General features: G+C 39.9%; 1 protein-coding gene and 1 long non-coding RNA gene across 20 annotated transcripts in view; both read right to left on the bottom strand.

Annotated features, from left to right (window-relative positions):
* The window catches only part of cacna1ab (calcium channel, voltage-dependent, P/Q type, alpha 1A subunit, b), a 149,732-nt gene that overhangs the window by 125,870 nt on the left and 2,128 nt on the right, over positions 1-21,734 (bottom strand). The window lies entirely within an intron of this gene.
* On the bottom strand, positions 3,227-21,734 carry LOC120742076. 2 transcript variants are annotated; one of them, XR_005697751.1, is made up of 2 exons: positions 21,211-21,734; positions 3,227-9,703 (listed from the first exon to the last, which is right to left on the bottom strand). It is a non-coding gene; the product is annotated as an uncharacterized LOC120742076 (long non-coding RNA). The 2 variants fall into 2 exon arrangements; XR_005697752.1 differs by having other exon boundaries at positions 21,227-21,239.

Raw genomic sequence — 21,734 nt, forward strand, 5'->3', positions numbered from 1 at the left:
CCCACCAGTTCAATTAAAGTAACTACAATCCTTTACAAAGAACATTGTGACAGAGTTTCAGTCACACAGTATGAAGAATTGAACTCAGTTCTCTAAAAACAAAAATTAAGTTTGTCATATTATTTTAGCCCACAGTAATCAGATGTTAAATACAGTTAGATTTAATTTTTCTGTTATTTCATTTTTTTTAAATAATGTTCATGTCCTGTAATGGTAACAGTTTGAGCAGAAAATCCACAGAAAAGAGAAGAGGCAGAGTGAGTTGTTACATTGAAGTGCTGTAGCTAATAAAGACAAGGTCAGTTTGTTTGACCTCTTTTGCCCCAGAGCGACCTCAGAGGTTATTAGCCTCTGTCAGTGGGGTGCGGCTGTCATGCTGCTGCTTCTTCAGTTCCTTTCCTTCCAAGTTCCCTCCATCCTGGGCCACACAAACAATAAAAACAAGCTAACCTAACTCAGAAAGACTACAATTTACAGGTTCATTCTTTAAAACCCATAAAAAATATATTTGAATTTCAGGTTTTAAAGTTGAGGTTCATTGTGGAAAGAAAACACAAACTAATCACAAATCACTCACTATATTGGCAAACTGTTATACCCTTCCAAAACACTCAGAGGCCATTAAATCCTCCCTCACTACTTAAAGAAAGCATCATGTCACTTATTCATTTGTCCCCTTCTGACACAGTGTGACTCTCCTCTCTGTTATCCACTCATCCTCCTCAGCATCTTTGCCTCAGGGCCTGCTGATTGACAGCCATGCTGAACCCAGGGACCACCCTCTCAGAATGACAGGGCCAATCCCCCTGGCTTGGCCAAATGACACACTAATGTGGCAGATTGGTTGTCAGTCTGATGGGCAGGCCTGCTGATGTTGCAGTGTGCCAGCCTGCTTCACTGCCTGGCACTATGTTTTGATTTCACAAATGCTAACACCTACTGTAAAGACATAACCTTTACGTTTGTTTTCTCCACATTTTCCAAAGTTTAAAGATCAATGTGAAAAAGTTAATGGAGAGATTTTTCCTGACTTTTATTGTTTTTGCAGTAAAACATCAGGAGAAGTTACTGTTTTCTTCAAAACTTTTATGGAGCCTTTTTGAGAGACTGATAAGAGATCACATCACTTCTTCACTTCCTGCCACCATTGACCCACTTTAGTTTGCATATTGGACTAATCGTTCCACAGACGATGCCACAGCTCACCTGCTCCACAAATCCCTGAGTCACCTGGACACTGGCACAGGGAATTATGTTAGGATGCTGTTCGTGGACTACAGTTCAGGATTCCACACAATAATTCCCTTCAAGCTTTTCACCAAGTTGAAGGATCTAGGACTTCCTCAGAAGACTTAGAGACCTAAGAACTTCTACTCCTGCACCATCGACAGCGTCCTGGCGGGAAACGCCTGCACCTGGTTTGGGAACAGCACCAAGCAGGACAGACGAGATCTGCAAAGAGTGGTGCGCTCAGCCGAACGCATCATTCAATCAGAGCTCCCTGACCTGCTGTCCATCTACACCAAGCAATGCAAGACCAAAGCCAGGAAGATTATGATGGACCTCTCCCATCCCAACAATGGACTCTTCTCACTGTTGAGGTCTGGGAAGCGCTTCCGCTCCCTTAAGGCCAAAACAGAGAGAATGAGGAGGAGCTTCTTCCCCCAGGCTATTCAGGCCCTGAACCAGGTGTAGAACTGGGCTCTCTCACACACATCACACGCATTCTGTTTATTTTCACACTATTTGCACACTTCTTATAATTTCTTTCATAATTCGTTATTCGTTCTTTTTACTGTAAATTTATGAGTTAAAATCTGTAAATTCTGTAGTAATCTGGAAATCTTACTGTCAATTCTTACTGTGATTTAATGGTCGGGCATTGCACAGCAATAAGCATTTCACCACATGTCGTACTGTGCATGGTTGTGACAAATAAAAAAAATGTAATGTGAATTTGATTTAAACCCTTAAACCAAGATTCTTCCTATTTTAGTGATCTAATCTAAGGGTCACTTGGTGATAAAAAAACAAAACAAAAAAATGATTTCAGTGAAAGATTCTGATGACCATTAAAGGAATATTTCAAATTGCATTCATGTGATGAAAGAACTGTCTGTTTTCTGCTTCTGGAGGCAGCACTTTAGCATAGATGCTCTTGCCTCTCTCTTCCTAGCTCTTCCAAAGGGCTCCAAAGCAAGACCCGTGTGTCCTGGGTCTGCACTGGAGTCTCCTTCTAGTTGGATTCGTTTCAATGACCTTACCTACTTGTCCTAGGCCTGAACCATGTCATCTGGCTCCTTACAAAGGAGCAGTGACTCTACTATGAGCTAATCCCAAGTGACCGCACTTCCCACCCTATCTCTAAGGGAGAGCTCTGATTCCCTTCAGAGAAAGCTCATTTACGCCACTTGAAAATGCGATCTTATTCTCAGCTCTCAGCACTCTCAATGCTCAGTTTTCTCTTCACCACAGCAGACCAGCACAATGTCTCCATCAGTGCAGATGCTCAAAAAATATATCAGCTGAAATCCCTTACTTTTCCTCCATCCTTCAGTTGAATCAGAAACTCATTCTGCTTGAAAACCATGGCTTCAGCTTTGGACGTACTAATTCCGACGACTGCAAACTTATGCAAAGCACAAAGCAACCTGAGTTGGAAAGCCAAGTTCAGTTTCACTAACCACACCCAGACCTCATTACTGCAAGACGTGTTGAATCGAGAAATCTAAAAAACCTCAAGAACAGCTGAAAAACAAAGTTACTGACATCCATCAGTGTGGAGATGCTACAAAGACATTTCTAAGGCTTTGGAACTCCAGTGAACCACTTTGAGACACATTATTGATTTGGAACAGTGGTGAATATTCCCAGGAGCGAACTGGTCAGTGTTCATAATTCAACAGTAAGAAAGACACTGGACAAAAATGGCATCCATGGTAGAATTCCAAGGCCAAAAACCGCTGCTGGCCAAAAACAAACAATGACTCGCTTCTCATTTGCCACAAAAAAACATCTTGATGATACCCAAGACGGATCATCGAGAATCATTGGAATATTTGTGTCCTGTTACATCCAATGTAAAACTAACACAGCATTGATAACTTTTTATAGATAGATAGATAGATAGATAGATAGATAGATAGATAGATAGATAGATAGATAGATAGATAGATAGATAGATAGATAGATAGATAGATAGATAGATAGATAGATAGATAGATAGATAGATAGATAGATAGATAGATAGATAGATAGATAGATAGATAGATAGATCGATCAAACACTTGCCCACGTGAACTGTAGGCTACACACACATGCACACATTTGCCTACATTTGGCCCTGTTTCTGGGGAGAGGTGCCCTGGGCTGCAGGAGGGTGGAAACCAGCTCAGATCAAACACGATGAGCCCGTCACTACTCCTTCATTCCCTTTTTACTTTTTATTTATTTTTTCTTAAAGCACACACAGACACACACACACACACCCTTTACTGCGCATTCCTCACTTTCTCTCTGCATATCTTCTTCCGTGTCTCTCTCTCTATCCCTCACTGTCTCTCACTGCTCCAATCTGCTCTCCACACTGCAGTTGACAGCAGCCAGAGAGAAAATGGAAGGGGGTCGGAGGGGTGTGGTGGAGGAGGGACATGAGGAGAGCAAAACAGAGGAGAGCCGTGAGGGGTGTAAGTGGAGGAAGAGATAGAGGAGGAAGAGGGAGGAGGGGAGACCGGCCAGGAAGGACTGGAGAGGAAAAGGAGATGGAGTAAGAGGAAGAGAAGCAGCTGAGAGCTTTGGCAGTGCTTTTTCTTTTTATGTAATATCCTCACTCTGTAGTTCTGTCCCCCCACAGCCCTCACATATCAAACTCACGGCACACCATTCGTCCCATTATCTATCTGAAACCTCGAATAATGTTCAATTGCAGCGCAATTACAATAATTAGAATCATTAAGGTGATCATTTCCTGACACCACCATTCATTAATTTGGCAAAATAACTATTAGTAGCAGACTGGCAGGAATGGGGGGAGGGATGGTCTTCTTTTACAACATGAGCCCATACTGCATTTGTGGAATGCTTTTGAGTTTTTTTCATTATTGGTCTTTACACACAAAAAATATTCTAGAAAATTCCAGAAATGACAGCTGAAAGATGCCATTACAATCTCCTGAAGCCAAAAGTAAATAAACTGCTTACTTCTTAATTCAGTGTGCCGTCTCAATAGACTGGAAAAAACAATAAGTAATCACAACTCTGAAGGCAAACAAGAGAACTGCTCAAAAATGTTCTTATTTATTATTTTCTTCTATTGGTCACATTACCATCTTAGACTTACTATCATGTTTCAGACATAAAAATGACTCATTAGAAAACAATATGGTTCATTTAGCTGGTTTATAATGGCATGAAATAAAACAATTGTAAAGTTGTGCACAACCATCCATAATAATGAATGTTTGTCCAAAAAAAGAAGGGTGAAAAGCTTCTTTTAAAAAAGATGTCTAGAACAAGTGATCCCTTCAAATCTGAATGAGGCAACATTAATCGCCATACTAGTAACCAGCAACAACCAGACTCTTACAAACAAGCTCATAACACACAATGAGACATAACTCCATCCATCCATCCATCCTCTTCTGCTTATGAGAAACTTAATTTATATATGCACTGTACTGATAGAAATACCTGGGAATTTTTACATTACACTTACAGGAGCTGCTTTGCAATGGAAACCCATGTTACCAAGCTCCCGGGAATCCATCCTACCTCACAAACCATCCTACCCGTTGTTTCTGCGCATACGTTGCGCATGCACACAACACAAAACCCAAATTTGCTTCGTTTTTTTTTTAACCCATTGTAAATATTTGTTATGGTTAGGGTTAGTCAGAAGTCACCATCAAATTGTAATACGGGTAGGATGATTTGCCAAAGTACGATGGTTTCTCAGAACACCGGCACACAGTTTTTATTCAGATGTTAATGGTTTGACTCTGCAGATAAAGAGTCAGCAGCGCGCACTTAACTTGACGACCTCGCTCTGTATCTTTATGTTATCCTGTACTTTGTAGCAGAGTTGCCGTGGTTCCTAAATCCTTCCACTCTGCAACATTATTGCTCACAGTTGAAGTGAAGAAATTTCTTCTTCAATACTTTATATTTTTTAAAAATTAATATGGCAGGACTCAAAATTCATAATACTGTCCAGTAATACCAGTCTGTCCGACTGCTTGAACAAACTAAATAGAAAAAAATACAAATATGAAGCAACAATATTATCAAAAATTCTTTTCCCTAGGCTCCAACAAACTTTGCCTTAACACTGAAGTATTCAACTACTCCCTATTTGGATTTACATGCCCTCCACGTGACCCTTTTCTGCCGTGGAAATTGATTTCTCTCAGGTTTTGTGCATGGAGCAGATGAAAAACCTTTCAGGGACATCATGTTCTATTTCACTTTACAGTTCCTCCACACCATCTTCTTTACATCCTTCATCTCTCTCTCTCTCTCTGTGCTATACGTATCACAGTCCACCAAGCTGCTTCTCACTAACGCAGGGTAATCACTTTACCCAAATCAACAACGAACCGCCAATTTTAACCGCCTCCCATAAACAAATAAATAATGGATTTTTCAGAAGATGACTAAGACATCATTTGGACACCTGAGATGCAGACTACAGAGGGGGAGATGAAACAGCCTACAAATATAGAAACGCCACCCACACTGAGAAACTGCCTAGTAATAACATCTATTTCCTGATGTGCAAGTTCAGACATTGTGCAGGTGTACTAAAGAAATGCTGAATCCAAACATTCAGAAAATGTAAAAACCGAAACCACTCTTGTTAGGTAGACCGAGGATATGTCGGGTTCATCTGGCCTGAGAAGACAGCATGTAGAGGGTTGGCTTAAAGAGTCCCAGTCTCCCTCAACGCGAGCGCCTCGCATTTATATATCAGTGCTGCCTCCTTGGTTTGTTCTACACATCTGTCGGTGTGCGTATGTGTGTATATGTTTTCTGTGTTGGATGAATGAGATGGGGTGGGAACAAGCACGGGTGTGTCCATCAGTCTGCTCCATTGTCCCTCTTCTACCTGTCCCCCGTTCTGCATCAATAGAATAAAAACGCAAAAAAAGAAAACACCACTGTGCTTTTCAGCAAGCACATCCCTCTCTCTCTCACGCACACAAACACACACACACGCAGGCTGGCTAAAGGCCAATCAATAATTCACATAGTGCAGATTGAATGTAGATCAGTGACTCAACATGGGGGGAAACACTATAGCTCCCCAATTGTCCTTCTTTCTCCAGATTTCTGTGTTTCTCTCGCCCTTTCTTCGTCTTTTTACCACCCGCCACCTACTTTCCACCTTCACTTATCTTTTTTGTCTACCTCTGTTTTGTCTTCTCTTTTTCTGCCTCTCTCAGCCTCTCTTCATGCAGTTTTTTTCTCAACCATCATTTTCACTGGTGGTAAATGACAAGAGTTGCCAGCAGTAGATCATATCAGTTGTAGCCAAGTTGCTTGATGAAAAGCTGAAATGGTTTTGATTAATGATCTTAATACAAGCTGCGGTTTATTTCTTTTGTCAGATATTTGTAGAGACCAGGCTGAAACAGCAAGTGGACTTTTTAATTCCAACAGGATCATGAAAGGACTGAGCCGTCACTGCAGCAACAATCTGATTGATTCCAATTAATCGTGTCGATTTCTGTGTTTTTCAGCTAATAATGCATCATATCAGTTGTTCAGCGCATTCTCACACCTACATGATAGTTTGATTGCCTGTCGCTTCCAGAACAACAGACAAGTGTTTTCACATTTACAATCACTGTAGTTTAAAGAGACAGCCCTGGAGATGGAGACACTGTGGCTCAAATCAAGCACAGGACTTTCAACATGGAGGCCTTGGTTCACATGAGTTGCTGTTTGGTTAAGTTTAGGCATCAAAGTACTTTCTAAAAAGATATTTTACATCAGCTATTGAGATATTTAAAGCCTAACCAATAGTTTTGGGGGTTAAAGGTTTAGGTCTTGATTACATTAACAGCTGTGACGTCACTGCAGATACCTGGGTTCGATTTTGACCCAGACTATTTACTGCATCTGATCCACCACTCACTCCACATACTTTCCTCTCATTCTACTGTTCATTAATGGCAAAAAGCCAAAATAAAAGGAGTGACATTACACAACTTTTGTGCATTTTATTTTGATTTAAATTGTAATAATGTTTATTTATCTTATACTGGACCTTGGTGCATCCACTGTGTTGATCCAGTTTGTGTAACAACCATTTTTACCTCTCTTCTTCCTTCCTTTACACCAATCTTTCTCTGATTGGATGCCCCCCATAGAACGGTGGTCTGAACAGCAGCTGGGTTGGGTTTCTGTTCTCAAAGACAGATGCACAGCTGAGATGTCTGCTTTCAATGACATTGTAATCATCTAAGATTTTTTGGGTGGGATTTTCAATCCGCCCATAAAAGAGTTGATGATTACGGTTTCCAACAGACCAATGTTACATGATTTTGTTCTCAGAAAATTACGCAATGATGTCAGTAAAGATTTTCAACTTGAACATTTCATTCATCAAGATCTGATGTGCAATTTAAGTGTTCTCTTCATTTTTAAGCAGTGCATATAAAACACCTCTGAAAAACACACAGCTGTTGTTTTTCCAGTGAGGTCAATGTGTTACTCAGTAATATTTGTCTTCACTAAACTCTTTCTTCTCCTTGTGTTCACATTTCTGTCACTGCTTTTCTGCACTTGCTGTTGTTTCCTCTTCTCTCACCCATCACTGTATGCACTTCTTTCCCCTCATTCAATTGGTTTCTTTCCTCTCTTCACCATTTTCCTCCTACTTCACACAACCCCCTCTTTTTATCTCTAGCCCACTGTCCCACTGTCCCTCTCTACAGGCTACTCAGTGATTGAGTGTCTCTGTTTCGCTTTTTGCATTTTGTTTAGTTTCTATATCTTGACTTCTTAAAGTGCACATCTGTCCATGACATGCAACAGATATCAAACACACGCATGTACACACACACACACGCACAAATAGATGAGAGAGAGCCCACACTCAGAGTTGAGGAGAGGACAACAGGGGCATCACATTTCACCACAGTGAGATCCAGACAGACACACACTCACACTCTGAGAGAATTGACTGTGAGGATCACATATCTTGAGTAGAGTTCTGTCAAAACATCTATTACTATGGTGCTTGTCTGTCAGGATGCTGTATCTAGTAAAGATGAACTTGCATGGAGGGCTGCACTATATATGGTATCAAGAGTAAAAGTTTCTCTTTTTTTAGCTTCATTTTTGCATTTTTCTTAAAAGACGCACTGTTTTTTTTTTTTACCTTTGTTGTTCAAGCATATTTCCTTTTTGGTACCTTATTTTTTTATTGTAATGTAATAGTGTCAGCATTATCAAATGTGCCATTATGTCACCAGGTAGTGTTATGGCAAACAAGGGAGAGAAAGGCAGACAGTGAAAGAGAGATTGCACACTGGAGCGTGAATGTCCCAAATGGTGCTTTTTTTCTGCCAACCACTGGGCTGCACTGACTGTGACTGTGTGTGTGTGTGTGTAGTGGGATGCAGCAAAGCCCCCTGAGGTAAGTGATCCTGCTGAACAGGTGCTACAGTATCACCTGCCCCCACCCATACACGCGCATACACACACACACACAGCCATGCGAGCCTCCATCACCCGTGACTGATCTGAACAGATCTGCTTGGTCCATGCCAGAAAGATGAAGCCAAACCACAAGCTGATGCATCAGTGTGTGTGTGTGTGTGTAGATCATGTTTATTTCTGCACGTGTAAGTGTTTAACCAAAATGATTTCAGCCAAATAGTGTACATGTTACAGACTTCCTGTTTATTTCTGTATAATAACACAGTAGCAATGTAAACATGTCAACCTCTCAGGCAGAGAAGATCTTTGGGAAGCCCGTGTGTTTACACTTAGCCTCTAGGCCAATTCTGCCTCCAACTGCCTGTCAAGGTTTATGAATGGGGATAAATAAGGAAAAAAATAAATAGCTAAACAGTCATAAAATGCTATCCTTCTTTACTGGTTATCTGAATGCAATCAAACAGAACTACAAACAGAACTAAGAAAGCTTCAGGGACCCAAAATCCCTTTCTTACAGATTGTGCATACTCATATGAGTATGCACAATCTGGTATCATGTCAAAGAGTACATAGAGATGCTAAGGTCTCAACAACATAAGTTAAATGTGCATGTATTTGTGTCATGGGTAGCCGGGGCAAGCCGTGTGAGACTATATTAGGACCCAAAATGCGGCAGCTCTGGTGCAAGTGAGTTTATTTAACAATGTAAATACAAACAGAGATGGCGAGGGTGAGCTTAAAACTAAGAAAAACTAAACTGGGAATAACTAAGGAAAACAAACCTGAAATCTTGAGATAAGAAACCGAGATGCAGGGAGACGACGAAAACATAGGGAAAAACCACACAGGATGACGGCGGGAGAAACACAGACAAACCAGCAACTACTATGACAGAAGACACGACTTAAATACACTCAGAGAAACACAGGGAGATTACACACAGGTGGGGGACACAGCTTGGAGTGATTAACGTGACGAGACAAGGGAGTCAAACTGAAAGCACTCACATAAGACGCAGACCTTCACTATAAAACAGGAACTTACACATGCAAGGACACAGACAAAGAAACGCGGACTTGACACACGAATACACGGGCAGAAAAGAATAAACACTAAACTGAGGAAGAACAGCACCAAAATCACAATAATAGAAAACACAAAACGCTGGGTCGAAAGGACCCAGAATCATGACAATTTGCATCCTTTCTACATATAGCACTTCTTATTAACATTCTAATTTACACACACTCACACTCTGATGGTTCAGCAACTTCCCCATGGACACGTTGACATGCAGGCTGGAGGACCTGCCTATCAATCCATAGACCTAATTAGCAGTCTACCACCTGGGCCACAGCCATCCTAGCTTTCTTTAAGCCGAGATATAATAATTTCCTAAATGACAGTATTTTCACTCATTTTCACACTTTTACAGTAATCCATCTACATTATTATATCTTATTTGTCTTGATTGGCAAAAGTGACAGTGCTTGAAAAAGCTTGAGCTTTTCCCTTCCACCTGGGACAATATTATTGACTGAGACAAGCATTTTATATGCTTTTGATCCTATGGATGAAAATGTTTGCACACGAAGATGCTCATTTACACACAGATTCAGACAACTGCAATCTCAGATGAATGTTTAATCACTAGATCACTAGTTGTTGATCAATTAGAGTTGAACAACAAAAAGACAGACAGTCCTTGGGAACATTGTGTTATTTATCTACATGAGATTTCTTCAGGGCAATTTTAACAATGTTCTGATATTTCATTAAAAATATGGTGAACAGGTGAACTGACTGATCGCTGTTTTATTTTTTTTATTTTTTTTGGGGGGGGGGGGGGGGGGTGAGGGTGGAGGTAGGGGAGCTGTCTTTAATCTTTTCTTTAATCTTCTTTAATCTCGCTCAAGGCCTCACACTTGCTACCTCTCCCCACATGTCTTTCCCTCACATGATACCAGGGAGTGTGGCCAGGACCCAGCTGGGAAAGTGTGAAACCCACACAGACAACAAATGCCCTGGACAGATGGTAAGATAGAGAGAGAGAGAGGCAGACAGAGAGAGAGAGATTCCAACACTGTCACCTTGTTTGATGGTATGCTGCTTTGACAACATATAGAGACACATTTTCTTACTTGCCAAGTTTAGGAAAAACTAAATGGGTCACTCCAATATAAATGTCACTGGCTGTCGTAATATCAGGAATAACATGTGTAACTGAAGCATTAAATGTGATATAAAGAAAAGGAAAATGTAACAAACCAAACAGTAGCTAAAAAAAGTTTCAGTTGCTTTCTTGAATATTAAAAAAGGAGACCATCCAATCCAGATCTAGGAGTGAAAAACGAGCGACTGATCTGGTTTTAATTTCAATTATGATTTGAGCTTTAAACCACTATGAAAACAAGATAATAATGATAATTACTTTTTGTAGTCACCTTTCAGTAGAAAGCTCTAGATTTGTTTTGCAAGGTAAATCTAGTGCGCCTATACCTTTGTTTACAGCCAGCCCTGTTCACAACTCACTAAAGAGCAAGACTGAGGCCCAATTTAGGCCAGCTTAAGCCGAGATCATAAAAATGACCAAAAAGATCTTTCTATAAGAAATAAAAGTCGTAAGAAGGTTTCCTACTGACCCAGTAGAAGGATCTGCTTTTGTCGTCGGTTCTCCTTTTCTTAATGTGGCTAATGTGCAGTTCTCCTGATGTGCACATGTAAATTGTGGCCTGAGCCTCTTTATGCCTATGTCTACTTCTGCAGACATCCTGTGGTGAAGACAGGTGGTGGGTGCCTGCAGTTGCCCTTATGAGGCAAGCTTTAGAATAAAAAGTAAATAAAATAAGATTTTAAAAAATGCAGCCTGGTACAGAAGCGTAGAGCTGCCACCCAGCCAAAAATAGAAGTATATCCCGTTATAATGGGAAAACTTTATTGTTCTAACAATATACTTTTCATGCTGACCACCATAATATCACGTTATTACAATAAACATAACTATCACGTTACAACAAAATCTCCCCATGCCTCAATCCAAGCATAAAACAGAACTTAACTAATTCCGATAAACAAGCCATTTTCTCGAACTCTGATCTGCACTGTCTTCCACTTCACTATGTTTTAAGGCAAACATATATATCATGTTTGAAAAATAAAACATATAACTTGAAAACTTTATTGTTCAAATAATATATAATTATCACGTTCGTACAAAATAGTATTGATATTGTAAGAACGTGAATTTTTTTTGTTATAATGTGATAGTTATGTATATTGTAATGACGTTATATTATATTGTACAAACATGAAAAGTATACTGTTAGAACAATAAAGTTTTCACGTTATAACGTGATATAGCTCTATTTTTCTTTTACCTGGGTGGCAGCTCTACGCTTCCGTAGTCTGGGGCTTACCAGAAAATAAGTTTCCTCCAACCCAACTTCACTTCTGCTTTTTCTTTTTTAATATTAGATTTAAACTGTCCCATCACCCATTTGTTAGTGAAATCCTGACGTGAAGCCTCGAGCTATGCGTTTTTGCCATCATGTCTTGCCGATGAAATTTGTGAGTGCACACTTGAAGTAGTGACTTGTCAGTCACAAAGTAGGACCAGACTAAAGCATTTCTTGTTATTTTGTCTTTCTGACTCCAATAGAAGCCATAAATTACAAAGTGATAAATATGTTATCATAAATAAAAAATTAAAATAGCAATTGAGATGGTTAACTCAGAAACTCATGGCATGGATACTGATGGCACGGTTAAAGGGAACTCAGGCTGTTCTCTTATACTTAGTTGCTCCTTGCTGACTATTAGAAAGAATGTAACTTTAAAGGTAAAGTCAGTCCCTTTTTGAGTTCATTTAATAGAAAAAAAAAGCATATTGTAACAAATATAGATTGATTAGTGTGTAATTATGTTTTCCAACAAATGGATGTTCTCTTGGAATTAATCCATTAAAAACACGTATGAGTGGATGCTGGGTTCTGGAAGTCGGCATACTGCCCTTACATCTCAGATACAGTGCCCATGAAGGATATCACTGACTAATCACATAGCCTGTATGTCAAAGGCAGAGGACAAGACACTCATAGGTGTTTGCGTGCAGAGGCAAATTTTATCATCCAACAAGGGGTCCCCTTCACCAAAGCAGTAAATGACTGGTATCTTAATAAAATGTTATCCTCTGTATTCTCACCTCAAGCCAGTGTTGCCAACTTAGCGACTTTGTCGCTATATTTAGCGAGTTTTCAGACCCCTTAGCGACTTTATTTCTAAAAAAAAAAAGTCGCTAAAAAAAGACGTGAAAGCGCGTATCGCTTTTACTCTCAACAAGCAGCGGGTGCTGTAACGCAGTCAGTTCTTCTTTTACTCTTTTACTCTTATGCTGTTTTGTGGATCACAAGGTTTAAAACTACTTATAAACATACACACAAAGTAACTCCACCAGAGTGCCTATTTCGCGTCACTTTTGCCGGTCCAAGCCCGGGTAAAGGAGCAGGGTTGGAATTGTGACATTAAAAAAAACAATAATTGCTAAAAGAAATTTAATTTGTAGTTCTAAATAAACTCTAAATGCATTTAGGACGTTTTTTTTACTCACTTTATGTCTCTTCCACGATGTTATTTCTCTCTCCAACAACATAGGTTACAATTAGATTAGCGTGACCAATTATGCAAATTAGGCGATGACGTCATTTAGCGACTTCTGGCGACTTTTAGGACAGCCAATAGCGATTTTCCTTACTGAGGAGTTGGCAACACTGCCTCAAGCCTCATGTCCTCAATTGATGTCATTGCTCTAACACATGCTAATGTGCACAAACATGTATTTATTCCTGACTGTCAGCAAGTTAAACAGCTGACAATGAGCTGGCTAAATAACAACAGCTGGTTATAAGATAACATTATAGCAGCTAACATTAGGCTTTAGTGTTCTACAAATCACACTTTCAATCTAATGAACAGCTTGATTATATTCAAACATTATATGAGAATTCATTCACTAAATGTCCGAGTCCCACAATGTTACAGCCCCTTCAAAGAAAGTTTCACTAGCACTGGCTAACAGTAGATAATAGAGGCTAACATCAGCTATCACAGGTTAAGGGCGGCTAACACAGGCTATTAGCGGCTAACATAGGCTAACAGAGCAGCACTTACCGACAGAAAAGTTGAGCATGTTCTCAAAAACTCATCACAGTGTTGCTGCCATCACATAGAAGTGAGATTCACTGATTCATTGACTCTTTTTGGATTTCTTTGACAAAGTTTTATAGCCTCCTCCAGAGTAAATAGACATGGATTCTTCTCACTGGCCATTGACACCTGAAGTAAGCAGTGGACTGACAGCACAGATAGCACCTAACTAGAAGATAACTGCCCAGAGTTTTTAAGTTTACTCAGCAGTAAAACATAGAATACCAAAAAACATCTGTCTTTTATTTCTTGATTTAAGTGTTGACATTATAAAAATCTGGTAAAAATATATTGTGTATATATTTGTTTTCTTTAAGAAACACATTAGATGTCTGTGGACATTATAGAATACAGTCTACAGTTAATATTTTCTCTCTCTCTAGGCTGACTAAAACATTTTTGTCCTACAGCAACTACCCTCATTAGGACCATGAACTTGAATTGGGATGGGTAAGATTCAGCTGAGTTCAATTTACTGACATCAGAAATGAAATTTTACACACTGTAACTTCTACACTGGCTTCACTTTTTTAGACCCAGAAACCACATCCATCTTTTCTAAACAGTTTAAGGAGTGCTTAACAATACTTTTAATCCCGCCCATGACGTTGGTTAGCTAATTATTAGCTCTCCTATGGCATTTATTAGACAGATCACGTTTCAACAGAGAAACTGTCAGGGTCCTGGGACTGGGCGACCCAGGATCCCTGGGCAGTCATGGACATGTGTATTATTATTATGTATTTTTGGTGTCGTTTTCACTTCTCTGTGCGTGTAACATATGTGTGTTTCTCTGTGCTGGTTAGTCTGTCCACTCATATGTTTAGGCGAGGTATGGGTGCTGTATGTCTGCTCCGGGTGTGCCTGAGGATGGAGCCTCGGCCACCTGCAGGCATGAGGGGTGTGGCCCTGCGGAGGGACTGGCCACACCCGAAGCCACACACCTGCCGCTGATCAGGGCTCGTCGGGGGAGCTACTTAGGAGAGTCTTGGAGCTCCCACCGACGCGGGATCATTGCATGAGACTCCACGTTAGTCACCCTGTCTAAGTTTAGTCAGAAAGTGTATGCCTGCCATTTCGGAGTGTCCTGACAGCTGCCGCTATTGTTTCCCGCAGGAGGAGCGTGGAGGCCACGGAGAGCAGCGAGCACCGGGGGGTGCCGACACGGGAGCAGAGAGCACACGGACTATTCACGGGAGACACGACACGGGAGTCTGGGAGAACACGGGGATTTATTGTTACGTTGTTTTTCACCTTGTAAATAAACACTGCCTATACATAGAGCACCGCGCCTGGGTCCTCCTTCCCCACTCCTTCCACGGTGTGCCATGCCATACCGTGACAGAAACTCCTGTTTTGTGTCATGATGCCAAACAAACCAGTCACCTTAGTAAAGGTACTGATTAAAAATAATGAAATGAAACAGATGGAAAAAACCACCATGCACAGATCTGACTAGATGGATCTATGGGGATGCTGTCTGCAGTGACTCCCCCAAATGATTACATGAAAGAACAGAAATGCCATATTTGCATCATGTTTCCCACGGAGTTTGGGTTTGTTTACTGGCACTATTAGATTACATCATCTTGTAGCACCCTCTTTGTCTGTGGCGGTTTAACGACAGCGCACAAGGGAATTCACAACACCGATTGTTTTTTCTTGATGTGATGCCCAACTCCTGAATATGCATTCATTTTCATTTAATTTATCCTGTTAAACACAAATTCTGTTAAGTCTGTGCTACATTTGGGTCAAAAACTTATGACACTTATATATGACACTTAATATGTATTTTTGTACACTCTGGTGATATTGGCCCTACATTAAACTAAATTAGACTCAGAGTGACAGCTGTGTAAAGATAAAATGGGAAAAAAGGCAAAAAAGAGAGAAGATGGAGGACAGAAGATTTAAAACTGGATTTCAGGCAGAGAAGTGCAGTGAAGAAGAGGAGATGAAAGGAGTGTGGAGAGGGAAAGAGGGAGGGAGGGCGAGAGGGAATGGGGAAATGCAGGCAAAGGAAAGGGAGGGAGGTATAATGAAGTCCTCTGGGTCTCTGGTGGAAGAAGCCACAGCGCCTGCCAGCCAACACAGCCTGGCTCTGTACAGATGGCAGCATGCTGGGATATGCTCACTGCACTTTTAAATCAGGAAGTGGATGTTCTTTGCATTTGAAAATGTTTTCCAGTGGAAAGAAAATCAACTGATATAAAGTAAAAACAGACAAAGATGCTTCCACATGGTGCATGTTTGGATAGAAAACTCAAATGAGCATGTTTATTTGTCACACTTGAGCAGGTGAAAGTGCACTGAAATCGACCCCATGAGTAATTTGTGCACTGTTAACTGTGCACAGTTAAGTTACCTCTAGTGAAAATGTGAATAAGTGCATATAAAATGTACTGCTGTCATCACCCTTGAATGGGACAGGACACTGGTAACCTAGAAATGTAGGTAAGTAACTTAAGTAAACTTAATGATGGGCCCATACCAGGACTTATCAATGCCAACGGCATTTATCAATGCCATTGTGATCTCATTTGCTGATAGCTTCACATGGGTCAAAACAAATTTTCACTTAATGGTGTATTTCTATTTTTAGAGACTTAAATATGGAAAGGCTATTGTTTCTCACTGTTTCAGGTAAACAAAAGCATCCTTGGCAGATGTGGGAACCACAGACAAATGTCTGTGGTGAAGAGTCTGTATTGTTTTTAACACTTGGTTTCACTCCACTACAAGAAGTTCTTTGTCTGTTATGACTTCTGTCTTGTCCACAACAGAGGCTTAGCCAGAGGACCAACAAACAAACAAAAAACATCAGCCCTTCTTGCCAGCTGTTTCACATATTTTTGATGCTGCCCCCTGGTGACAAGATGCAGTCATCTGCAAAGCTTTGAATCGCGACTACATCTTTGGTGAGTTACTAAACAAAAATCACAAATTACATTGAGATTACATAACCCTAACCCTGATATTTAACATTCTTTATACAACTAAACCCACCCATGTGGGATTCATTACTGAAAACCTCGATTGCTTGAATTATAGTCCTTTTGCATGTAACACTACACCTCCATCACAGCATCCATATAACATCTTTGAGGAATAAAAATCTTACATTTAGTTGGAAAACAAAGCTACAGTTGACTGGAGATTAACTGTGAAAGACAGAGTTACTTTACAAAGTAAAGTATATGTTTATATACCAAAACTGGAACAAAAGCTAAGAGCATACAGACACCTCCTATGTAGTTAGAAATGTATTAAATCCCTATATCTAACAAACAATCTACCAATGATTCAGGTGACTTTAGCTATTACAACTTAAAATAAATTTAATCAGTCAAATAACCTCACAATTGTTCATGCTAAAGAAAGTCATATGTTTTTTTAATGGTATGATTTTAATTATGGTTATATTTTTAAAACGAACGTATCTATTGTGCTGATTCTTGTGGTGAAACCAATATAGTCTGATTGTTCCTACAAATGTTAGAGAAATCCGGTTATGATTCGTGTGTGTGAAAGAAAGAAGAAGAGTCCTGAGTCCTGTGGTACTGCCCCCATTCATGGTGCCTGGACATTAACTGTTATTTCTAAAAGCTGTATTTTTAATCATTTGCTTATCATTTGTTCCCCCTTTTTCTAAATTTACATTTTAAAAGTTTTTAATAATTTTGGATATAGAATGAAACTTTATTGCCATTATCCTGGACATGATTCCCGTGTTCATCTCACAGTAACACCATTAAAAATGCCTTATTTAATGGTAAAAACATTTTCCACTTGAAACCAGGACACATTAGGTGAAACAAAGGCTGTAAAGTGAGAGCAAACTCAGCTATTTTTGTAGGATGATGGATTTCCTAAAAATAAATAAATAAAATGTTTTCATTCCAGCAGAACAGCCAAAACATTTTGGCAGAAATATGAAGAACTTTTATTAAGGCACTCTGCCAAAACACAGCATTTCCTCTCTCGTCTAATAAATCCCCCCTCACCCTCTGAACACGCACCGCTCTCCACTCGGTATCTTATATGTCATTTTATTTTCACTAATTGCTTAGTGTGAGACCAGATTATAGGAAATGTACACAACATTTAAACTGCTAACAGGTGAAGGGAGTGTTACTGATCATCATCTCATCAGATTCTTTTTTTAACAGATTCTAACTTGGCTAATTTTAGACTCTAATAAAAAAAAACAGCTCTTTCACCATTTCTGTTGCAGAATATTAGTGATCAGACTTTTTTGAAAACATAAAAGCACGATAATAAAACTTGCGCACAGACAGACACACACAGATACCACACACACCACAGGCATCACTACCACAAATGAATTGTTTCTCTCATACAGGCACATTCTCATGTGACCTGGCTCTCACATCATTTACCTACTAAAAATAGACTAGCTCAGCGAGTAAAGCCCTGTGAGAGTAGTTACTCTGTATCCTCTCAGTTAGTATGAAAATTACTATTTCCTTTCTTTATTTCTTTTAAATGAGCTGAAACACTCATTCCCCTCTAACAGTTACAATCATGCTGTAAAAAGTTCTGCAAAAACTATTAAAAACAACACTAAAAACTAGATGGAAGAATTTCCATGAGGGATGTCATACTCTAAGCTCACCATAAAAGACCTGTGGTGTTAGGGACAAGGTAGTTGATGTGTTTGGGGTAAGTCACCCTTTCCCACCATCAGCCAGCCTCTTTGACTAAATTTGACACTTGATGTCATTTCTCCACGCAAACTGTCTTCCATCAAAGCATTTAATACAAACTGGGAGGGAACTTTATGCTGTTATGGTAAGGCTTATTCATTACAGGGGCTGAAACTAATGGTTTTTTCTCATGGATTAATTTGCGAAGTGGTTCCTAAACTTGTGGGCTGAATACAAATAAATCATGGTTCTGCATCGCTACTAGGGCACGGACGAGTTTGGAAAAGAAATGCCAGGTAAAGATAGTGACCACAAAAAACAATTACAAAAAAAAAAAGAAACCACAAACAGGACAGATCAAAATTCAGCGTGTTCCTTAAAATCAGAGCCTGACTGACGTATCAATAGGCTTATGTTACTTTTAGCTATGTGCCGGGTGTTGATGTTGCATATATAGTTTCTCTGCAACATCCCTGGTGGCAACGTGATTTTGGAACATCATAAACAGCAACAGAGTGTAAACGGGAACATAAATAAGTACGTATAACAAATGTTAGGGAAATCTGGTTATGATTCATGTGTCTGAAAGAAAAAAATAGCAGACAATATTTCAGAATATTGGCTTTTAAAACCACCAAATATTGGTGTAAGTCTTAAAATTCCTATATAGGTTGAATTCTACTCAAAATTTTAACAACTGACTGTGAGAAAGCAAATAAGTTAAAAAAAAAAAACATCTTGGAGACTTCCCATCTTTCACAAGTAAGGAAAGGATGTGCCTAAAAGTGAGTCTATGGAAGCTGGGATCAGAGGATTGAAAATAACCTCATTTCTGAATGAGAACTCTGCAGGAGAGGTTTCAGAACCACTGAATCAACCAACCAACCATTTTATCTGGTCTCTAAAATGTTAACATAGTGAAAAAATTTTTATTCTGCATAAAAGCATAACAAATGTTATTAAAATGTTACTTTAAAGCTTCTAAAACATTCCTGTGCCTTCTGTCTAAACTGCATTTTACACTTGGAGTGAAGCAACTACGCCGAAACTCCAACTATACCTCTTCAAAAACTGGTGAATGGCAGATTTGCAGATCTTGCCTCTAACTAAAAGTGACTAACAGCAAAGTGAGACACAACAGAGGAGTTGAAAAAAAGATTTGCTCAAATGAACCCTGTGGCTGTTTCAGTGCAGGACTACTGGACAGGTTTGAGCCATAACTTATGCATCTGTATGGATTAATGGTCTTCATCCCATATAATTACTAAATCACTGATTCTAATACAATTTGGGATCTTTGTTGAATGTCCTATTCACTCCCGCAGTGCTTTATCAAATAAAGGCAAAAGCCTTGGCAGTTTAATTAAACAGCTGATCTCCAAGATGTTTTTATATGTACTGTTAAATGTATTCTACGATTTTATGATTTGAATATGGAATTTAGGCAGGTGGTCTAAGTAACAACATACTCAAAAGTAGGAAATCGTACTATGAGCAATTCAAGCACGCAAAGAGCCCCCCCCCCCCCCAATATTAGCTAACATTGTTTTTAAATAATTTATTGTTTTATTAAGAAAACAAGTGGTGGACTAATGAATAAGAAAAATAAGCCTCTCCAGGTCAGAAAGAAAATAGTATAGTGAGTCAGCCTGGATGCGTGTTTCTATTTTCTGTCTTTAAAATCTTTGCAGCTGCTGAAAATGCTGTATCGTGACGTCACTGATGCTATATCAGTTTCGATTTAAAGGAGCTCCATTTTGCTAATTGTTATTCTTTGACATGAGTAGCTCTGCATGAGTCACAGTTTAAAAATAGTCCTTATTTATGGTATACTAGGCCTTCCAGCAGCCCCTCAGTTCAGCTCTGTCTGAAACAAGCGCTTTTAGCTCAGTTTCCCACTCCCCTCACAGCTGATTTATTTATTTATTTTGCTCTGGTCAGTTGGCCCTTGCAACACTAAGATGTAAACAGCAGGTGGGCGGGGCTTATTTTATAACAGCCAGAGGTGCTAGATTAGAGATGCTCTGCTCTCTCTGACATCAAAAAGGGCCAAGAGTGCAAAGACCGTCCGAAACTTGAGGTTTTGGCTCATAGAGAATACTTGCACATGTGCCGATCACATTGCCTGAAACTATCCACCGTTATTACAGCATCCATCCATCCACTTTCTGAACCGCTTTTCCAACTAACATGCGCTAGGCACTCTGGACATGCTGCTAGTGCTGATATCTTTACTCCTATAGGAAAAATATATGTAAGAAATAAGAAAAAGCATAGCTGGTCCGCTTCAAAAAGACTCAGTCCACTCATTTCCTGTCAGTTACCTAAAAAGTCTCAAACTTGTACTGTATGCTTCATCTCCTTTCTTTTTTTATACACAAGATATAATAGTGGGCTTCATGAGAGTGTTCCAACAGTAACAGACCGACCTGTCCTGACAATTACAGCTTTTTCCTTTGCTGTCCTGTTGGATGAGCCATAGGCCACCCATATATGGTCAATAGTAATTAGAGAGGGAGAGTAGGAGAGAGTCATTTCCTCTCCCTTCTGGTTGCATGGTGCTTAAGCCTTCAAAATGCTGACATCAGCACTCAGCTCTGACTACAACGACCGAAAACACACACACACACACACACACACACACACACACACACACACACACACACACACACACACACACACACACACACACACACACACGAGTTTAGTAACCGGTTTGAGCTAAATGCTCTATTCAAGATGCACCTTAATCAGCAGCAGCATCAACATGATTGCGACTGCCGGTGTCATGACAACCGCCATCATCATCAAGATCATCTTTCATTCCATCAGTGGACTCAGATAAGCCTGCGGCCAGCAGGTTAGGAGACAGCAGCGAAAACGAAAAGAGAGAACGAGATGGAATCATGTGTTCTGTGAAGTACCGCAAAACACACACCGCACACACTGGAGATCAACACAGCATGTAACACTTCACAGTACTGCAAAGAGAAAACAGAAACCATCACATATTACACTCACACACACTGTACATCGTACTGCAAATCACCACACCGGCTCTGGCATCCATCCTCCATTGGCTAGTTCAGCACCAATCCACTCCACACCACACTAGGCCACACCTAGCCAATCATTCCAACACACCACACAACATAGCAGCGGCGATACCTTGGCAGTCTGCTTGGCATTGCTATGAAA

Source organism: Simochromis diagramma, unplaced genomic scaffold, assembly GCF_900408965.1.
Source record: "Simochromis diagramma unplaced genomic scaffold, fSimDia1.1 OVJJ01000610.1, whole genome shotgun sequence".
NCBI classification, from domain to species: Eukaryota; Metazoa; Chordata; class Actinopteri; order Cichliformes; family Cichlidae; genus Simochromis; species Simochromis diagramma.